Source organism: Diceros bicornis, chromosome 35 (genome assembly GCF_020826845.1).
Source record: "Diceros bicornis minor isolate mBicDic1 chromosome 35, mDicBic1.mat.cur, whole genome shotgun sequence".
In the NCBI taxonomy this organism is placed as follows: Eukaryota; Metazoa; Chordata; class Mammalia; order Perissodactyla; family Rhinocerotidae; genus Diceros; species Diceros bicornis.
In genome coordinates, this window is record NC_080774.1 from 15,983,983 (window position 1) to 16,004,353 (window position 20,371).

Genomic DNA, 20,371 nt, shown 5'->3' on the forward strand with positions numbered 1-20,371 from the left:
TCAGAGCTGCGTGACAGACTGGCTTGTTCTGGTTCTGACAGTGACAGCTTATGAAATCCACAGCAGACAGGATGACACAGCTTATGCCAAGAGCTGCACAGGCAACCCCACACACATACCTGCACGAACCTCAGATCTCAGCCAGCACAGACACAGTGGTTGGAGGACAAGGAAGGTCTCTGCAGAAGTGACAGAAATTGAGAATCTCTAGGTGTCCAAGATTTCACGCTAGATCAGCAGTTCCCAAAGTGAGTTCCATAAGAACAAAAAGGGAGTGGGGTGTGTTCTGCAGTCAAATAGTTTTGGGAAGTGCTGGGTTAGATAAACTCAAACTTTCTTTAGTCTGGTGATGCTCATTGTGAACCTCCAAGAGGAAGATACGACTGGTAGCTCTTGTTGCATAAAAGGTTAGCCTAAAATCGAGTGACTTAAAACAATAAACATTTATTATTGCTGAGTTTCTAAGGTTCAGGAGTTCAACTGAGGCTTAACTGGGTGGTTCTGGTTTAGGGTGTCTCATCAAATCGAGTGATGATGTCAGCTGGGGCTGCACTTATCTGAAGGTTTGATCGGGGCTGGAAGGTCTGCTTCTGTAACTCAGACTGTTGGCTATTGGCTGCAGGCCTCAGTCCCTCACCGTGTGGGCCTCTCCAGAGGGCTGCTCTAGTGTCCTCATGGCATGGCAGCTGGCTTCCTCCAGAGTCAGTGATCCAGGAGAGAGCACGAGGCAGAAGCCAATGTATCTTTTGTGATCCATCCTTGAAAGTGGCATGGCATCACTTCTGCTCTATGCTAGTGGGCAGCGTCGCCAGAAAGAAACCTAAAGTGGATCAGAATTTGTTCTGACCTGAGGCAAGGAAGCTGGGCTTAAATACTCCCACATCAACACTCATTGGCTAAGGTCTGCCCTAGGGTTGGAAGTGGGGGATGCAAATTTCCCCACGGGACGTAAACATCAGGCTCTTTGACTCTGTGAGCAAAGTGGCTTCAGTCGTCCCAGGGCGGTCCTGCCGAGAAGAGTCACAGGTGGAAACTCATGGAAACAACAGGACCCAGAAGCCAAGGAGAGGAGCACAGAAATAGCAAAAGGCATCTGCGTTGATCTGAGCAGACCACCAGCAGTGTCTGCTGCATTTATACTTGTGGATAATTGGAAATGATGAAACAGCTCAACTACAGGGATTAGCTGGACAAATGATGGTATAGCCACACAATGGGGAAAAGTAGGTAGCCATTAACTATCATGCCCCTAAAGAGGATCTATTGTCACAGAAATAGTACATGGGAAAAGCCAGCCTCAAGTAATCAGCATGTATGATACCTCATTTAAAATAAATACAAATTTGCACTTATATTTTAGTTGTTTTAAGGTGCTGCTATGTTTTCTTAAAGAAGGTGGGTGTTCAAGTTATTTTTTTTCTAGGTGCTTTTCTGAGTTTTTCAAATATTCTGCATAAAGAATGTATTGCCTTTAAGGTGAGAAAAGTAAACCGAGTTGTTAAATCTGAGATTAGATCCTCATAAAGGGCTCTTGGATGTGAGATACAACCTGATGCAAATTTCAGTTCCCCTCTCAGAGCACGGCATTTGTGCCGCCATCTAGGGTAATGGTTACACACATACACTCTGGAACAGGACCACCCTGGTTTGAATTCTCCTCCATCATTTATTGGCTGGGTGACCCTGGGCAAATTTCTTAACTTCTCTGTGCCTCAGGCTCCTTGGCAATGAGATGGGGTGATGATAGATACCTCGCAGAGTTGCGGTGAGGAATAAATGAGTTAACATAAGTAAAATACTTAGAGCAATTTTTGGCACATAAAAAGAAATTTGGCAGTGTAGACCTACCTTCCCCTGCCCCACCCTCATCACCAATTAGTCTGCATGCTTAAGATCTTGTTTTGTTCTTCCTCTTCTCATTAAAGCTATCTTGTTCCGCCTCTGTTGCATCCCTTTGGGATCCTGCCAGGTATAAGCGGGTAGTGATGAATTAATCAGGTTGCCCAATCACATTTATCCATGGTCAAGTCTTACCTCCTCCACAGAATGCCCTTTAACCCACTTTCAGAAGCTCCAGAAAGCCCTGTGCAGGCCTAGGGGGTGCACACCTGTGGCTTCTGCCTGGCAGTATCCATGTCCCTTTCCTCTGGTCACAAGCCCTCAATATCTCTTAGGGGTAGCCTTGCCATTATGTGCCGTTTCACTGGGAATTCCCATCAGAAGGTCCTGTCCTTCCTTCCCCAGGGTAGGCACACGGCCCAGGCTCTCCCTTGGGGATGTGAACCTTGTGCGGAGAGACGAGGATGGGAAATAGCTGAAACTGATTCATTCCTGTGACAGAGCCCTGAAGAGGTGTCCATTTCTCTTGCTCCCGAGATCCCTGGAGTGGCCCCATTCCTGCCCTTCCTGTGGTCCAGTGCTTAGCTTTCCTTTCAATTATCTGAGCTATCCCACATCATTTTCCCCTTACATTAGGTAGAGTCCATTCCTTTCACTTGAAAACAAAGGACACAAGCTGTTACAGTGAGAGAGGGGGAGAGAGAGAGAGAGAGAGATGGTGGGCTGAGCAGCATCTCCCATACCACCCGTAAAGTGACACATGAGTCCTAATCCCACTCAACCACGATGTCCTCCTGTGACCCTGGGTAAGTCCTCCCACCTCCCCTCTGTTCCTCTGTCTCCTTTGCAGGGTCCTCTTCATGGAACCCTCCCATAAATGCGGTGGCCTTCGGGATCCTGCCCTAAGCCCCTTGTGCTTCTCCCTGGGATCTTCACACACATTCCATGGCTTCGATAGCCATCTCTAAGCTAAGACACCCAATCCCTCTTTCCAGTCCAAATCAGCTCTCCAGAGCTCCAAATACCTCCTAGACATTTCCACCCAAGGGCTTTCTCAAATCCACATGTGCAAAACAGAATTCAATATCTCTTCCCAGAAACTGCTTCCCTCCCTCCCGTCCCCCACTTTAGTACATGGCATCGACACACACCCAGAAAACCCAGAACTCTCCTAGATTTCTCTCTCTCCTTCTCAGTCTGTCACCAGGCATTGTCCATACTCTGATGTGCTCTGTCATGTGAGTCCTCCTATTTGTCTAGCAATCGTCACTCTACAATATCCGTTCATCTGTTTACCACTTAACCCTTACAACAAGTCCAGGATGTGGGTGGTATCATCCCAACAGGAGGAAACGGGGAAATCAGAGAAGGGAAGCCATCTGCTCAAGGTCACATAGGAAGTAGGAGGCAGAGCTGGGATTTGAACCGAGGACTGTTCTGAGCCCGTAGCCCATGCACAATCCTCCAGGACTCCCTCTGTCCATGGTGCCCAAATTGAGGAGGAGCAGGATGTGGGCCAGTCTCTCTCTGGCTGGTTACTAAGGTCCACGGTGCAAACAGCAACAGTGTTGTTCATGAGCTCATCTGCTCCACCTTGCTCCACCCAGGTCCTAATCTGGGCTCGCGACCCGGGACCTCATCTCCCAGACAACGAGAGTGACGTCACAAACAAAGTTGGGCCTGCCAACGTGGAGCTGAGCTGCCCGGGCAGGGTTGATGGCACAAGCCCGGGAGCTGGGGGGGTGTGGGTGGGTTGCTGACGTCCACAAGGGCTCCAGGCTAGAACCTCCCTCTACGTAGTTAGCACCATGTGCCCCTGATGAGCCAAAGGAATCCAACACTCGGTCCTGGCAGGGCCACCAGCGCTGGAAGCATTGGGAGGCTGGGGGGATGGTGACCTGCAGTGAGCACAAACGTGAGGTCTTGGGGGAGGCTCAGGAGACCCAGGTTCCACGCCTGGTCCTGTGAATTACTAGCTCTACTTGCAATTTGTCAGGAAATCCTAACTCCAAGTGTGTCCAGCATCTGAGCACCTCTCACCTCCTCCTCTGCCCACACCTTGATCTGAGCCTTTGAACAGCAGTGGCTATTTCTACCCTTGTCCCCCCAGTCAAATTTTTAAAAATATTTTTATTGTGATAAATAAAATATATAACAAAATTTGACATTTAACCTTGAATTTAACAATTCAAGGACATTAATTACATTCACAATTTGGGCAACCATCACCATTGTCTCTTTCCAAGACTTTTTCATCACCTCAAACAGAAACTCTGTAGGCGTTAAGCAATAATTCCCCCATTCCTCCTTCTCCTCAGCCCCTGGTGATCTCTACTTTCTGTATCTATGAATTTGCGTACTCTAGGTATTTCATATAAGTAGAATCGTAAAATATTTGTCCTTTTGTGTCTGACTTCTTTTACTTGGCATAATGTCTCTGAGGTTCATCCAGGTTGTGGCACGTATCAAAACTTCATTCCTTTTTTATGGCTGAATAATATTCCATTGTATGGATAGACTGCATTTTGTTTATCCATTCATCTGTTGATAGATACCCCATGGTCAATTCGTCTGTAACAGCCAGAGTGATCCTGAGAAAATATCACTCAGACCACAGCACAACTTTATTCAAACCCTCCTATGCCTCCTCAATTCATTCAGAATAAAAGCTATAGTCCTTATTATGGCTACAAAGCCCTAAAGGATTCTATCTCCACACACACTCTATTACCTCCGTGCCCCTCCAACCTCATCCCTTCCCACTGTCCCTACTCTGCCCCTTGCTGCCCCTTGCTCAGATACACTGCTACCTCAGGGCCTTTGCACATGATGTTCTTTCTGCCTGGAATGCTTTTCCCCTCAGACATCTGCGTGGCTGACCCCCTCATCTCCGTCAAGTGTTTGCTCAACTGTCACCTTCTCAATGAGGTTCATCCTGAACACCCTCTTTAAAACTGCAACCTCCTCTTCATCCATCATTCCTGATCCCCCTTGTCAGGATCTATTGTCTCCATAGCACTTGTCACCTTCTAACATATTATATAATTTATGTACTGATTGTTTTCATTGCTGATTATCTGCATCCCACCCCTAGGAAGTAAGCTCTACGAGGATGGGGATTTCTTTTACCTGTCTTATTCGTCAATATATCTGAAGCACCTAAAACAGTGGCTGGTGTGCAGTAGGCATTCAGTGCATGGTTTAATGAATGAATTTGAGTCAGGACAAGTTCCTGCCCCTCTTGGGCTTCTGTTTTCCTCTCCGCGAATCAGGATCATGATCCATCCCCGGGGCGAAGGGTGTCACGGTGGGAATCATATCAGATAATAACTGCCACCTCTTTTGTAAATCGTGAAGCATCGTGCAAGTAAGAGGGGGTGGAAAGAAAACTGGTCTTCACGGAGTGCCCTCAAAGTCGGATACTTTCCACGACATCTCTCATTTTATTATCCCCATTTCACAGAGGAGAAACTGAGGCTCAGAAGGGTGAAGTGACCAGCCTCAAGGTCACACAGTGTGAAAATCCTGGGGAGTCGGAGCTTCAACCCAGCTGTCTGGCTCTTTCTATAAGTTGCTTCTAGCTCTGGCATTTCATAAGCCTAAAAGAAAACTCCCTCTGCTCCAGGGACCAGCTCTGAGCCCAGGGGAATAATAAGGAGGATGGAGATATGAATGATAGCTGCCTTTTATTAAGAGCTTCCTACATATGGCAGACGCACTTTACTATGTGCCAGGTGCCTGACACATGCTATCCTCACAAGACAGCCGGAATTGGGCGTTATCATTCCCACATTACAGGTGAGGAATTCCGGGATCAGAGAGGTCCATTCGCTTGGGGCCACACAACTAATACATACCAGAGACAGCATTTGAGCCCAGAGCAACCTGACTCCCACGGCATCTTGAAAATGTCCACGATCATGGGGATGTGGTTTCTCTAATGTCACATAGGCCCTCCACCTCCATCTCCATCCCCAGGGACCTCCCCACCCAGAGCAGATCCAAGAGGTGCTTCTGCGGGTGGGAAGGCAAGCATACCACCAGCCCTCCATGCCCGGCCCCTCAGTGCGAGCAGCGGATACAGAAGGAATAAGGCATTGGTGGGAGCTGGGTTGGGGATCCCGCGGGCCTGCCTTGCCAACAAAGACAAATGAATGAACCACTCAGCAAAGCAGGGCACTTCCACCCCAGAGCAGAACTGTCAATGGTAAATAAATCATCGAAGCTCCATGCAGGACGTGCCAATTTCAGCGGGAGAAGATGAGCGCATTTTTCTGCCTGGTGACACCCCGGCTGTCTTCAGGCTGCGAAGGGGTATGAAAATATGCCCCAGCACGCACTCTGCCCAGGGCTGGTTCCAGGCTGGGGGTTGCAGGAGCGGGGAGAGGGTCTCAGGCTTCCCACGGTTGCCCAGATGCAGGGTCATAATGCTTTCTATGCCTTTTAAAATAATCACCATCAAACTAATAGCATGGATTGAGGACTCACTACGTGCCAGGCATCACGGTGAGTTTGCTTTCTTTTTGATATACATTATCTCACTAACTGGCTAAAAATAAATTATTGTTGAGGAGTCTCTGTTGTGGAGGGAAACGACTCCCTTGAGGGTGTCTGTTCTTTTCAATTATTCTCTAACGTTAAATTACGTCTAAGAAAAATGGTCCAGCCCCAGGTCACCTCCCAAGGGCTTCACCAACTTCCGACCATCACCAGCAGTAACATCCACCACACCAAACCGCTCTCTCTGTGGTTGGGACTCTGTAGCTGGGGGAGAGTGAAGGAACACCAAGCAGGAGGCAGAGGAGGAGGACCTGGGAAAGCCAGCCCGCGGGGAGGGAAAGGATGCTGAGACCCCGGGGCACCGGGACCTCAGAGCCAAGTTCCCGCCATTCAGAGGTGCCCGGTCGCACCACCCTGCCAAGTTCGGCTGTGCCCTGCCAAAGATTATTGTCTTGGTGGAAGGAAAGTTACTAAAATCCATCGTCCTTGGGCGTCCCTGCATCTGTGGAGATGTCTGTTAATAAATGGAGTGGAGGAGGAGGAGGTGGTGTGTGGTCACTTAGCAGGCTTATTTCACGCAATTCAGAGGAGCCTAAGAAGGTGAGGGCACCTGCCCACAGCCTCATGCCTCTGGCGGAATATTATTGTAAAGTCTCCTCGAATGTTTGCCATCAGAAGTCTCCCGAGCCCTGACTGGCTGTGGAGAGACCGCAGGCGGCCCCTCCTCAGAGGCTAGCCCACCAAAGCCCTCCTAAGACCCGGCGGAGGACCCCTAGCCCTGCAGCCAGCACCCTAGGTAGCCCCAAAGTGTTTCTCCATCTCTCACCTCTTCGAGCATAGGGAATAAATAATCAGCAATCAGAAATCTGCAATCATAACAATGATGTGAAGCTGTCTTTATTAATAGGATCACAATAAATTAAAAGAATCAGGTTACAAGATAGCAGGTACAATATGATCTTGTTTAAAATTCGGGAAAAACAAAAGCCCTGGGAAAAAAGAGACCCACTATTAACGATGATGTTTTGGAGTAGGGGAAGGAAGATTTATTGGTGATTTTTAGCTTATTATTTTAGCTGATATGTATTTTCTAACTCATCAGCAATGTACATGCGGTGTGTGTCTTGGAAAATAAAGAGCAAAATAAAAGAGGTTTTTTTTTTTCCCCTCGAAAGAAAGAATGAAGTGAACACTTTGGAAACTCCTATAAAGCGGTTGCTGGAAAACAGGGCTGGCATCTGCATCAGTGGCTAGCGTTCTTCCACGGTTCTTTGTACCTAGTTGTTTCTTTTTTATATATATATTTCAAGGAACATAATATAGCCCGATCTGGGCTCTAAGCAATCATGTGACTGTGGAACAAATAAATAGACAGGTAGGTCATCAGAATTTCCATTATTTTCATTTCTACGTGGCATGGAAAAAGGAAAAGGGGCCTGTCCTTGTGACTCACAATTTCCTTTCCTGCTTTGCTTGGCGCCTCTAATAAGCAAATGGATGTTCCACCAAATCCGCTTATAGCCCCCGGATTCCTCCACTCGAAAACCCCATAAACGCAATCCCCACTAGCAGGTTCCCTCCTCACGTTCATTTCTCTGTTCACCGATTCAGTGAAGCTATAGAAGACTGCCTTCGTGGGAGAATGTACAGTCCAGAGGCAAAGACTGTGGGATCTGAAATCCAGCTACCTGAGTTCAAATCCCCCCTCTGCCTGAGTTCAAATCCCCACTCTGCATGAGTTCAAATCCCTGCTTTTCCTGAGTTCAAATACCTCTCTGCCTGAGTTCAAATCCCACTCTGCCTGAGCTCAAATCCCACTCTGCCTGAGTTCCAATATCCCCTCTTTCTACGTTCAAATCCCACTCTGCCTGAGTTCAAATCCCACTCTGCCTGAGTTCAAATCCCCACTCCACCTGAGTTCAAATCCCACTCGGCCTGAGTTCAAATGCCCCTTGCCTGAGTTCAAATCCCCCTCTGCCTGAGTTCAAATCCCCCCTCTTCCTGAGTTCAAATCCCCACTCTGCTGCGTTTAAATCCCCACTCTGCCCTTTACTAACCAGATAATCTGGAGCAAGTCATGTAATCTGAGTCAGCATCCTCATCAGTAAAAGGGGATAATGTTCATCAGCCACTCCTTGGGTTGGTTATGGGAAATGACACTTACAAGTCCTTGGCAGTGTGTTACAGCCAACATGCGCCCCTCCTGTCTTTTTCTCTTCTGACTTTTCCCTCTCATTAAGATGACCCAAGGGTCAAGGTGGTGCCTGGGGACACAACAAGGTTTCTTATCCTCTGAGGGTCCCAATGCAACTCATAGCCTCCTAACGGGACCTGTGGATCCCATGTCTCCCACAGAACTGATGGCGCGTGGCCCCAGACCAGCACAGAGGCCTCAGACCACACCTGGCTGAAAGCCAAGCCAGACCCCAACTCACCAATTTGCTAAATTTGCCAAAAACATCTTGAACACTAGCTTTCTTGAGTATTTTCAATGAATATGGATATAGTCTTCTTAATAAATTAGTCTTGAACATATTCAGTGACTCTGTTCTTCTCAGCAGCGTGTTAAGCTCAGTTTGTCTAGAGCTAAATATCGTCGGAGCTGCTCAGATTCTTGTGACTACCTTCTAACGAAGAAGATATTCGTGAATATCTTAAACAGCATCTGCAATGTAATTAAAATATCTTGAATAAATTTTTGGATAAGAATATTCAAGAATTATAAATTCAATGAATATTATCATCGAACATATTAAAATAGCATATGTATGAGAATGCAGTCCTTAACTGTAGTCAAGAGGAGTACATTCATATTCATCAACTATATTTGATAAGAGTTTTCCTTAAATAAGGTTTGGAAAATTGGCTAATTTGACTAATTTGAGCAATTGGTCATCAGCAACTTGATTTTTCAGGGCACCACGTATGATGGAACTCATTTTTGGTGGTTTGGGTAAAATCCCTCAAAGACTGCTGGGAAGACATCCAGAGCATCACCTACGAGAGGTCTGAGGGATGTCTACCAAGAGTCACCTCCAACTGTGACCAGAGCCCTGACCCTCCAGCTCTGCCCTTGACCGTCTGGGGCACCCCCATCCTCTCTGAGCTCTGAGGGCAGCCCACATTTTGAAAGGAGCCTGTCCTCTTCATTCTGTTCAACTCCCAAGCATATAGTTATGCTCCAGGAATATGGATAACGGACTAGGAGCCAAAACTCAAACACGTAACTCTGGTTCTGAATCCCAGTTCTGCCGCTGGCCAGCTGTGAGACCTTGGGCAACTGACATAACTTCTCTGAGCTTCAGTTTCCTCTTCTGTAAGGAAGGGTCAAAATAGGTCTGAAAAATATCTAGAAAATTCACTTCTTGCTTTGGGCAAGTCCCTTCATGTCTCTAGCCTTAGCTTCCTCATCTGTAAAAAGTAAAATGGTAGACATGACTAGATCCATGGTTCTCAAAGTAAGGTCCAGGGATGCCAGGGGACCCCTGCAACACTTCCCAGGGGTCCATGAGATCAAAACTATTTTTTATAATACTACTAGATCTCATTTGCTTTTTTCACTCTCATGCTCTCATACGTGTACAGAGAACTTTTCCAGAGTCTACACGACCTGTGATATCACAGCAGACTCAGAAGCAGCAGAGAATCCAACTTTCTTCTATTGTCAGACATTAAAGAGCTTTGCAAAAAATGTAAAGCAGTGTCCCTCTTCTCACTTATTTTTTTGGATATTGGGTTATTCGCATAAAAATATGTTACTTTTGTTAACATTTCATGGGTCTATTACTGTTGTTTTTAAGTGGATTTATAAATAAATATTTTAAAAATTTGTCAGTTTTAATTTCTTATGTGGCAAATAACAATAGATATAAACACACCCTTTGGGGTCCTCAGTAATTTTTAAGAGTATACGGGCGTCCATAGATCAATAAGTTTGGGAACCGCTGGATTGGATTATTTCAAAAGGCCCAAGAATCTCGGGTTGTTATGTGCCAGGCACTCAATATGCTGCTCACGCATCTTCGTTCATTCATTCTACAACAGATATTTAATGAGTGCTTCCTACGTCCAAGGTCCTTCTAGGTGCTGAGAATATAAGGAGGAACAAGACACAGCTCCTGGTAGGGAACAGACCCACACGAGTGTCCATTAAGTAACACAGACATACAGACCTTATCATGGTCCTTATGAAGCAAGAGGAGGGGGAGACTTGTGTGGGCTGGGGGCAGGGGGCCAGAAAGGGGAGGACACCCCCAGCAAAGCAAGGCTGCGGGAATGCTCAGTTTGGTTTGCCAGAGCACACTTGTCACGGAGAGGGAGGCTCGAGCAAAGAATCAAGGTGAAGGTCGGGGGTGCACAGGGGATGAAGGTCCACACGTCTCGGGCAGTGATTCAGGAATGATGACCTCTGTCTTTGGGCCAGCTGAGATCAGTGCCTCAGAGAGAGGCAGCCAGAACAGACATTGGGTTACCTAGAAGACTATAGAACAGGTGGTTTAAACAACAGAAATTTATTTTCTCACAATTCTGGAGGCTAGAAGTCTGAGATCAGTGTGCCGCTGATTGATTTGGTTTCTGGTGAGAGCTCTCTTCCTGACTTGCAGATGGCTGTCTTCTCACCATGTCCTCACCAAGGCCTTTCCTAGGTGCGTGCACAGAGGGCGGCGGGGGGGGGGGGGGGCGCAGGGAGAGAGGGGGAGAGAGGGAGAGAGAGAGTGGATTATAATCCTAATCCTATCAGATCAGGACCCATCCTTATGACCTCATTTAACTGTAATTCCTTCCTTGAGGCCCATCTCCAAATACAGCCACACTGGGGGTTAGGGCTTCAACATATAAATTTGGGGGGACACAAACCTTCAGTTCGTACCAGCCATTTCCAATTATCACCACCTCCCTGCTCTGAATGTTACCATCCACATCCCACAGAGAAAGAAGCTGCTGGTGGCGAAAACAAAAGCTTCCTCACTCCTACAGAGGGTAGAGAGTAAAGACAAAAGGAAAAAATACTCACCCAAGCAGCAAATATTTGCAAACTTGGCAAAGCCCTCCCTGTCTTCCCACACAAATGCAAACAGACACCAGAGGCTTCCACGACCGCTGTCTTAAGTTTACTGAACTAAAAATATTTGCCACCAAAATGCTTTTATTAGTGGTATGATTAAGATTTGTTTTTTCAACAAAGTCATTACTAGAGCAGGGGCCTGTGGACGTTTAATGAAACACCACCGAGAAAGCCTAAGCTGGCGGCTTTTCCTCATTGCTCTCGCAGAATCTACATCAATTCCCCCTTTAATCTTATTTTTTTAACTACATAAAAATATATATTTTTTTTTAATAATTTTATTTATTTATTTTTTCCCCCAAAGCCCCAGTAGATAGTTGTTTGTCATAGCTGCACATCCTTCTAGTTGCTGTATGTGGGACGTGGCCTCAGCATGGCCGGAGAAGCGGTGCGTCGGTGCACGCCTGGGATCGAACCCGGGCCGCCAGCAGCGGAGCGCGCGCACTTAACCGCTAAGCCACGGGACCGGCCCTTATAAAAATATTTTATTGAAGGAGAATCAGAAAACTCAGAAGAAAACAAAAATCACCCACATTCCCCCTATTCAGAAAAGGAGATAACCACTATCATATTTCATTTGTTTCTCTCCGTTCAACATTCATATATGGATCCTCCATTTATTATTATATATCATGAGTATCTTTCCATGCCAATAGACGTTGACTTCATTTTTAATGTCTGCCTACTCTGCTATTCCATTATAAAGATGTCTTATAATTTATTTAAGTACACTCCTATTGATGCACACTTAAATTGTTTCTAATTTTTCATTCTTATAAACAAAGCTGAGATAAGCATCCTAGTAACTAAATATTTGCAGTCAGTCATGCTTTCTTTCTTAGGATAAATTCCTAGAACCAGTATTTCTGAGTTAATGGATATACATAGTTTTGCTGGTGTTGTTGTATGTCCACGAAATATGTGCATATATATTTCACTATCAAAATGAAGTTTTCTCCTTTTCTTTACTTCCTGTTGGGAGAGATCTTTGGAAAGACAGAGGGAACAGTCAGAAATGTTTTAAATGTAATAACACAACGGTGTTATACTACGAGAGTTAATTGATCATCAAATTGGAATTGCATCACATATATTTAGCTAACTTTAATTCAACTCTCTTTCATTAAATGTAAAACATCATTGATTTTGATGCACCATTATTTTATGTAAAGTTAAGAAATAAAAAAAAGCTCTTTCCATTCGGTTACTACCCAATGCAATGCCTTCACACTCCTTTTCAACACCTTAATTGGTCACACCATTCCTCGTTTGAAATTGCCTTCATCTATTCCAAGGGATTTGGCAATTTCCCTCACCTCTTGTTGCCTGGCTTGGTGTATGACAAGGAATGCTTTTGCACATATCTCAATGACAAAATGCAATACTGCTTTATCTACTTGTGGTTTCTTCCTTTTTAAGGGTTCAGTAAAGACTTGGCTGTTCCTTTGCAAGAAAATGTTCTGGAGTCATTCCCCCAAAGACAAGAATTTTCTTCACCAATATCAAATCTCCACCCCACTGCTCTGTTAGGGGCCTTTCTGTGCACACAGAAACTTTCCATTTCAATGCCAAATCATGTCATAGAGTAATCTTTTGGAAGACATTTTAAGTGGCAATTAAAATCAACATGTGAAGGACCAGCAGTGTGCATAACTCAGTTGAAGTGTTGACAATACGGACAGCTATGACCAAGTTTGCTTGGGCTCACGGAATGAAACTATATCATGCCTGCTGGCCAGCTGACAGCAAACTGTAAAATGCATCTCAATTTCAGAGATGTTAAAATTAGAAAAACTGTGCATCTTACGATTGAGGAAATGTGATTAGTAGGAGGCTCAAAAAGTTAAGATTGAAAAAAGAGAGAAATATTAACACAAGTATGCTGGTAGTTATTCTCCCTTATTCCACTCAGTAAGTATGTGCCCTACAGGAGGCATGAGACAGGAAATGCGGATCCATCAAATTCCCAGTTGGTGTCATTGCCCACGTGGTGAGGACATTTTTGTCACACTGAGAGTGGGTCTAGAGCTTAAAGGTATGCAGATACATATAATATATCTATTTAGATAGATGGAAGATACACAGATAGAAATAGAAAGAGATGTAGATATACCTCAACGTGATTCCCAAACAGAAACCCAAGAAGCAGCCATCTTCTCCAATTTTGGAGGAAGACAGTGAGAGACAGTGTGTAGTTCTCCATACGATACCTCCTAAAAGATCTTCAAGGGTAATTTTGAATTTTGAGATTATCGTCTTTTGTGCCGACCCAGGGTAGACCTGGGACATGGGAGGAGAGGAGAGGGTGGAAGAGACATAAGGAAATGTGAACAACGGGAGAGAAGATGGACACAAATCAAGGAGAAAAGCCCACACCCCATTGGACCACAGCTGAGTGGAATTCTAGCAGGACTGAAAGGAACTCAATGGAAAAAGTAATTTTCGCCTCAATCTCTAGACTCTCCGTTTGTCCAAGACCAGCCATGTGTATGATTGCTTTCTTTCTTTTTTTTTTTTTTTTTTTTTTTTGTGAGGAGATCAGCCCTGAGCTAACATCTGCCAATCCTCCTCTTTTTTTGCTGAGGAAGACGGCCCTGGGCTAACATCTGTGCCCATCTTCCTCCACTTTATATGGGACGCCGCCACAGCATGGTACTTACCAAGCAGTGCATTGGTGCACGCCCGGGATCCGAACCAGCGAACCCCCGGCCGCTGCAGCGGAGCGCACGCACTTAACCGCTTGCGCCACCGGGCCGGCCCCTGATTGCTTTCTTTTGATACCTATGTGTCCTTCCAGATGCTATGAGATTCAATAGCGAGGTAACTTTAATTGAACAGCCACATACCTTGCCAAGATCCAGGCACTATGCTAAGAGCCTCCTCTGATTTTCTCATTCATTTCCCACAGCAACCTTATGAATTAGGAATTATCATGATTTCCATCTTGTAGATGAAGAAACTAAAACTTTGGGAGATCGAGTAATGCACTCAAGGCCACATAGCTGGGAAGTAGAGAGGCAGCCAGGTGAGGAGGTGGAGTGAACGGGATTTGGAGCCGGGATGCCTGGTTTATATCCTCTATTAGTTATTTGTTGCTGCATAACAAACTACCACAAACTTAGAGGCTTAAAATAACACACATTTATCATATCACAGTGAGTCAGGAGTCTGGGAATGTCTTAACTAGGTCCTCTGCTTCAGGATCTCTCATAAGGCTGCAATTAAGATGTTGGCCAGGGCTGGGGTCTCATCTGAAAGCTCGATTGGGGGAGAATCTGCTTTCAAGCCCATGTGATTGTTGGCAAAATTCAGTTCCCCAGGGTCGTCAAACCGATGGCCTCAGTTTTTTGCTGTTCTTTGTCACGTGAGCCTCTAAACATCACAGCTTGCTTCCTCAAAGTCAGCAAGGGAGAAAGTATGCCAGCAAGATGGAAATTACAATCTCGTATAACAATCACATTTGCCATATTCTATTGGTTAGAAGCTAGTCATAGATCCCACTCACACTCAAGGGGAGGGACTTAACCAAGAAGAGGGATCATTGATCAAGGGAGGCCATCTTAACACCTGTCTGCCACACGTCCTGACTACATCACTCCCTTGTGAATCAACCTTTCTGTGCCTCCGTTTCCTTATTTGGAAAATGCAGATGCTACTTCCATAAGTCAACCTCATAAAGTTGTTACAGGAATTAGATGTGTTAATATTTGTAAAGTGTTTCAAACAATGCCTAGCACATGCTTAACATCACAAAAAGTATCTAAGTTAATAAATACCAGAACTAGAATCCAAACCTGGATTTGATAGCTCTAAAGGCCATGCTCTAGATCATCATACTTTTGAAGAAATATTAGAAAATACAGATAAGCAGGGGCTGGCCCAGTGGCATAACGGTTAAGTTCACGTGTTCCACTTTGGTGGCCCAGGGTTCGCTGGTTCGGATCCCAGGCACAGACCTACTCACCGCTCATCAAGCCACGCTGAGGGGGCGTCCCACATAGAAGAGTGCAACTCTAAAATATGATATACAACTACGTACTGTGGCTTTGGGGGGAAAAAAAGAAAAAGAGGAAGATTGGTGACAGATGTTAGCTCAGAGCCAATCTTCCTCAAAAAAAAAAAAACTCTATTATAAAAAAAAAAAGAAAGAAAGAAAATATAGATAAGCAAAAGAAAGATGAATTATCCCCAACCAAAATCCCAGCAAGTTACTTTGTGGCTACTGAGAAAGTGATTCTAAAGTTTATATGGAGAAGCAATATCCCCAGAATAGCCAACACAATACTGAATGAGAAGATCAAAGTTGGAGGACAAATATTACCTGACATCAAGACTTACTACAAAGCTACTATAATAGAGACAGTGTGGTATTGGTGAAAGAATAGACAAATAGATCAATGGAACAGAATTGAGAGCCCAGAAATAGACTCACACAATATATAGTCAATTGATCTTTGACAAAGAAGCAAAAGCAATTGAATAGAGAAAGGCTAGCCTTTTCAACAAATGGTGCTGGAACAACTGGACATCCACATACAAAAAAAAAATGATTCTAAACATAGATCATACACTTTTCACAAAAATTACCTCAACAGGGATCATAGATCACAGCTATTAGAATGGCTAAAACCCCAAACACTGACAACACCAAATGCTGGTGAAGATGTGGAGCTCCAGAAACTCTCATTCATTGCTGGTGGGAAAGCAAAATGGTACAACCACTTTGGAAGACAGTTTGGCAGTTTCTTACAAAACTAAACATACTCTCACCATACAATCCAGTAATTTGTGCTCCTTGATATTTACTCAAATCAGCTGAAAATTCATCTCCACAAAAAAACCTACTCTCAAATGTTTATAGCAGCTTTATTCACAATTGCCAAAACTTGGAAGCAACCAAGATGTCCTTTAATAGATGAATGGATAAACAAACTATGGTACATCCACATAAGGGAATATTATTCAGTGCCGAAAAGAAATGAACTATTAAGCCATGAAAAGACATGGAGGAACCTTAAATGTATGTTGCAGATTGAAAGACGCCAATCTGAAAAGGCTACATCGTATATGATTCCAATTATACAACGTTCTGGAAAAGGCAAAACTATGGAGGCAGTAAAAAAACTCAGCAGTTGCCAGGGGTTTAGGGGAAGGGAGGAAGGGAGGACTGAGTAGGTGGAGAATTGGGGACTTTTAGGACAATGAAACTACTTTGTATGATACTGCAATGGTAGACACATGTCATTATACATTTGTCAAACCCAGGGAATATACGACACAAAGAGTGAAACCGAATGTAAACTATGGACTTCATTATCAATAATGTATCATTATTGGCTCATCAGTTGTAACAAATGTACCACACCAATGCAAGATGTTAACGACAGGGAAAACTCTGTGTGTGTGTGGTGTGGTGGGCGGCGGGGGTGGCAGATAGCGAACTCTCCGTACTTTCCACTCAATTTTTCAGTAAATCTAAAATTGCTCCAAGAGTTGTCTATTCATTTAAAGACATATATTCTTAAAAGTCTGCCATGCAGAAATGACTGCCGTTCACTGTTCAGTGTTTAAACTTCCAATCTTGTTCCCATGCAAATAAATTTATATATTTAATGAGTGCATCCTCAACAAGGGCATCCCATTTTTAAGTGTTTCAATACAAGTGGCCCAATGTTCCTCCAGAAAGATATCAATTTCCACCACCCACAGAAAGGATGAGGGCCCTTCACTCTGCCCCCTGACCAACACGGAACTCCAACCAGGTTCCCAGGTAACCACGTGGCTTCTTTTGTTGGTTTTCTTTCCTGCAGGGAGCGGCACGTGCTCCGGATGCCCTGCCCGCCCGCCTGCTGTACCTAGCTGTGCAGGGAGGGAGCAGGAGAGGGAGCTCAACTTGGCTGCAGCGTCTGAGCCAGGCCTGGCTGTCTCCGCAGACTTAGGCTGCAGAGAATCTAAGGAGGCCTAGGGGACCTTGAGGCCGGAGGAGATCTGGCTTTCCACCAGGATACGATTTGTCAATAAAGCTGTTGAAAAGTTTTGTCCTCACGCTCCGCCATCTGCCCCAAACTCTGGCCCTTTAGGGACGATACCAATCAAAGTCACTTCTACAGAGTTCCACAGAGGATTCCAGCCAAGGGCAAGACAGCCCAGAGTTAGGAGAGCCAGTGGGGCATCAGACTGACATTTTGGAATTGCAGACTTAACTATATGTGACCCTGGATAAACAATCTCCCAAACTGAAAGGTTAGAAATAGTCGAAACCCTCAAGAGCCTTGTTAAGAAATCTAAAACAGAGTGATTGAGGCTGTAAGCTTCATTGCTGGCATTCAGATCCGGACCCAACACTTAGTAGCTGTGTCACCTGGGATGAGTTACTTAACCTCTCTGAGCCTCAGTTTCTCCGTTTGTAAAATGAACACAATAATTCTCACCTCATAAGATTCTTGTGGGGATTAAATGAGATAATCCGTGTAAAGTGCTTAGCACATCATAAGCCCCCTATAAAAAGGAGATGTTATGAATATTCAAGATCCATTAGGGACCAGTGAATATCACCCCCCACTGATTTGCATATGGGGTGACAGGGGTCCAGAGAAGGAGATATCTTGCCCAAAGTCACACAGTGAGTTGCTGATGCTGCTGGGAAGTTTGGTTTTTGAAACCCCAGTCCCATGCCCTTTTTGCTGAACCCCAAAACCCATCTTGCAGGAGGCAAAGTGCTCGAACCATGACCCCTTCCAACTTCCTTGGCCCTGTTTCCTTTCCAGGGGCCCTAATGAAACACAGGGCAGGTACAGTCAGCACCTCAGACAGTAGCTCTCTAACAGGAACATAATTTAGGACCTGAGTCTGTTCAGCATGGATCACTCCATCAATATTGTGACACAGCCTGACAGAAAGCTGGGGACTGGCTGGGAGGCACCTGGGTGCCAAGAATGCTCCTGTTTAATTGGTTTCTTCTTTGGATCTTAAAGAGCCAGTCCTGAAGTGTGGGGACCAGGGAGGTTTCCATTCCTTGGGTGGGGCATCTGGTCTCCAACTAATAGCAAAACCCCCAAACCTTCATTTGCATTCGTCTCTCATCATCTCTAAGAGAAAGCCTAGCTCTTCATATTCTCTGATGATCCCTTGTGTGGTCCCAACTCTGCACCTTTGGCCACTAGGGTCCCCCCACCTGGAAAGTCACCCCCACCAGATCTTTCTAGCTTGTCTCTCGGCTACCATTCTGACTCCCTCCTCCCCTGACCCACAGAATGATCCCAGTGTGGGCCGCTATGCTGCACTGAGCAGATCCCCCTTCAAGTAGGAAAGGCTCATTTCCCAGGCTTTGGAGTCAAGCTGGAGTAGAGCTTGTTCAAGGTCACATTCCCTTTTCAAGTCAGCTGGTATGGACACTGGTCATTATAGAGGATAAAGGTCCAGCCTCCTCGTCCTAATCTGGACTAACTCTGAAGGCCTGTCCCTGGTTCAGAGCTCCCCGTGGGGTCAGCTGCGCCCTTCATCGGGATATGTCATGGCCCATCTTCTCCCTCTGCCCAGTCCTGCTTCCTTCTCTTCCCTTCTACAAATGTGGGTCCCAAAAGCACTGCCTAATAAATTTTTTGCACACTACTCTCTGTCTCAGAGTCTGCTCCTCAGGAAACCAGCAGCCAGAGTGATCCATTTAAACATAGATCCAATTGTGTTCCTTCTCCATTTAAAATCCTCCTATGGCTTCCCACTGCCCTTAGAATAAAATTCAAACTTCTTGCAAGGCTTGTAAGGCATCAGATTGGCACCACCCAATGGAAATATAATATGAGCTGCATATGTATGTAGTGCAGTAAAGCTAAAAAAAAAAAGAAAATCAAGTGAAATTAATTTCAATAATATCTTTTTTTAACCTAATATCAAAAATAGCACCATTTCAACACATAATCAATATAAAAACACCAATATTTTACAGCCTTTTTTTCACACGAAGTCTTGGAAATCTGGTGTGTGTTTTGCAATTATAGCACATCCCAACTTGGACTTGCCGCATTTCAAGTGCTCAACAGCCACACGTGGTTAATGGCTGTGGAAGCGGACAGCGAAGCTCTGAATGACATGATCCCTGTCTCCCTTTCACCCCCATCTCTTTTCCGGTCCCTGCTGCTACCTATGCTCAAGCCTTCCTACTTTTCGTTCCATTCCCTGAATACACCAACCCCATTCATGCCTCAGGGACTTTGCACCTGCTGTTTCCTCTGCCTAAAATACTATGTTCCCAGCACTTTGCACAGCTGGCTCCTTGTCACTCAGGTCTCAACTCAAATGTCACCTCCTCGGAGAGGCCTTTCCTGATGATTTTCTCTAAAGAAGTTTCCCTCCCCCACCGTAACTCATCAACAACTCACCCCAGGTTTTTCCACGTGGCACTTATCACCTTGTGAAATTATCATATTTAATACTTGTTCACGCATTTTGGTGTCTGTCTTCCTCCACCGAAAGATAAGCTCCAGGAGACCAGAGATTTGGGGCTGTTTCATCCATTGTTGCATCTCTGCCCGGGGCTCAGGACAGCCTGCCATTAGTAGGAAGGAGGGTGACGGTTTTTGTAGATGTGGATATGAGTCACACACATATGAACAGCCACACACGGATCCAACAAAAATCCCTGCCCTCTGGAGCTTATGTCCTAATGGGTGAGAAAGACAATAAACTAAACCACACACATACGCATGTGCACACACACATCATGTATATATGATGGTGATAAATACCACAGAGAAAAATTATGGGAGGAGAGTTTGAGAGTGTCAGGGGTTGGAGTTGACATTTTAAATGGGGTGGAGTCAGGGAAGACATGGATGAGAAGGCAGCATCCGAGTAAAGACTTGAGGAGGTGAGAAAACGAGCCACATGGATATCTGGGAAAAGAGTTTCAGGCAGAGGGCTCAGCAAGTGCAAAGGCCCTGAGGTAGGAGTGCCTGACATGTTTGAAGA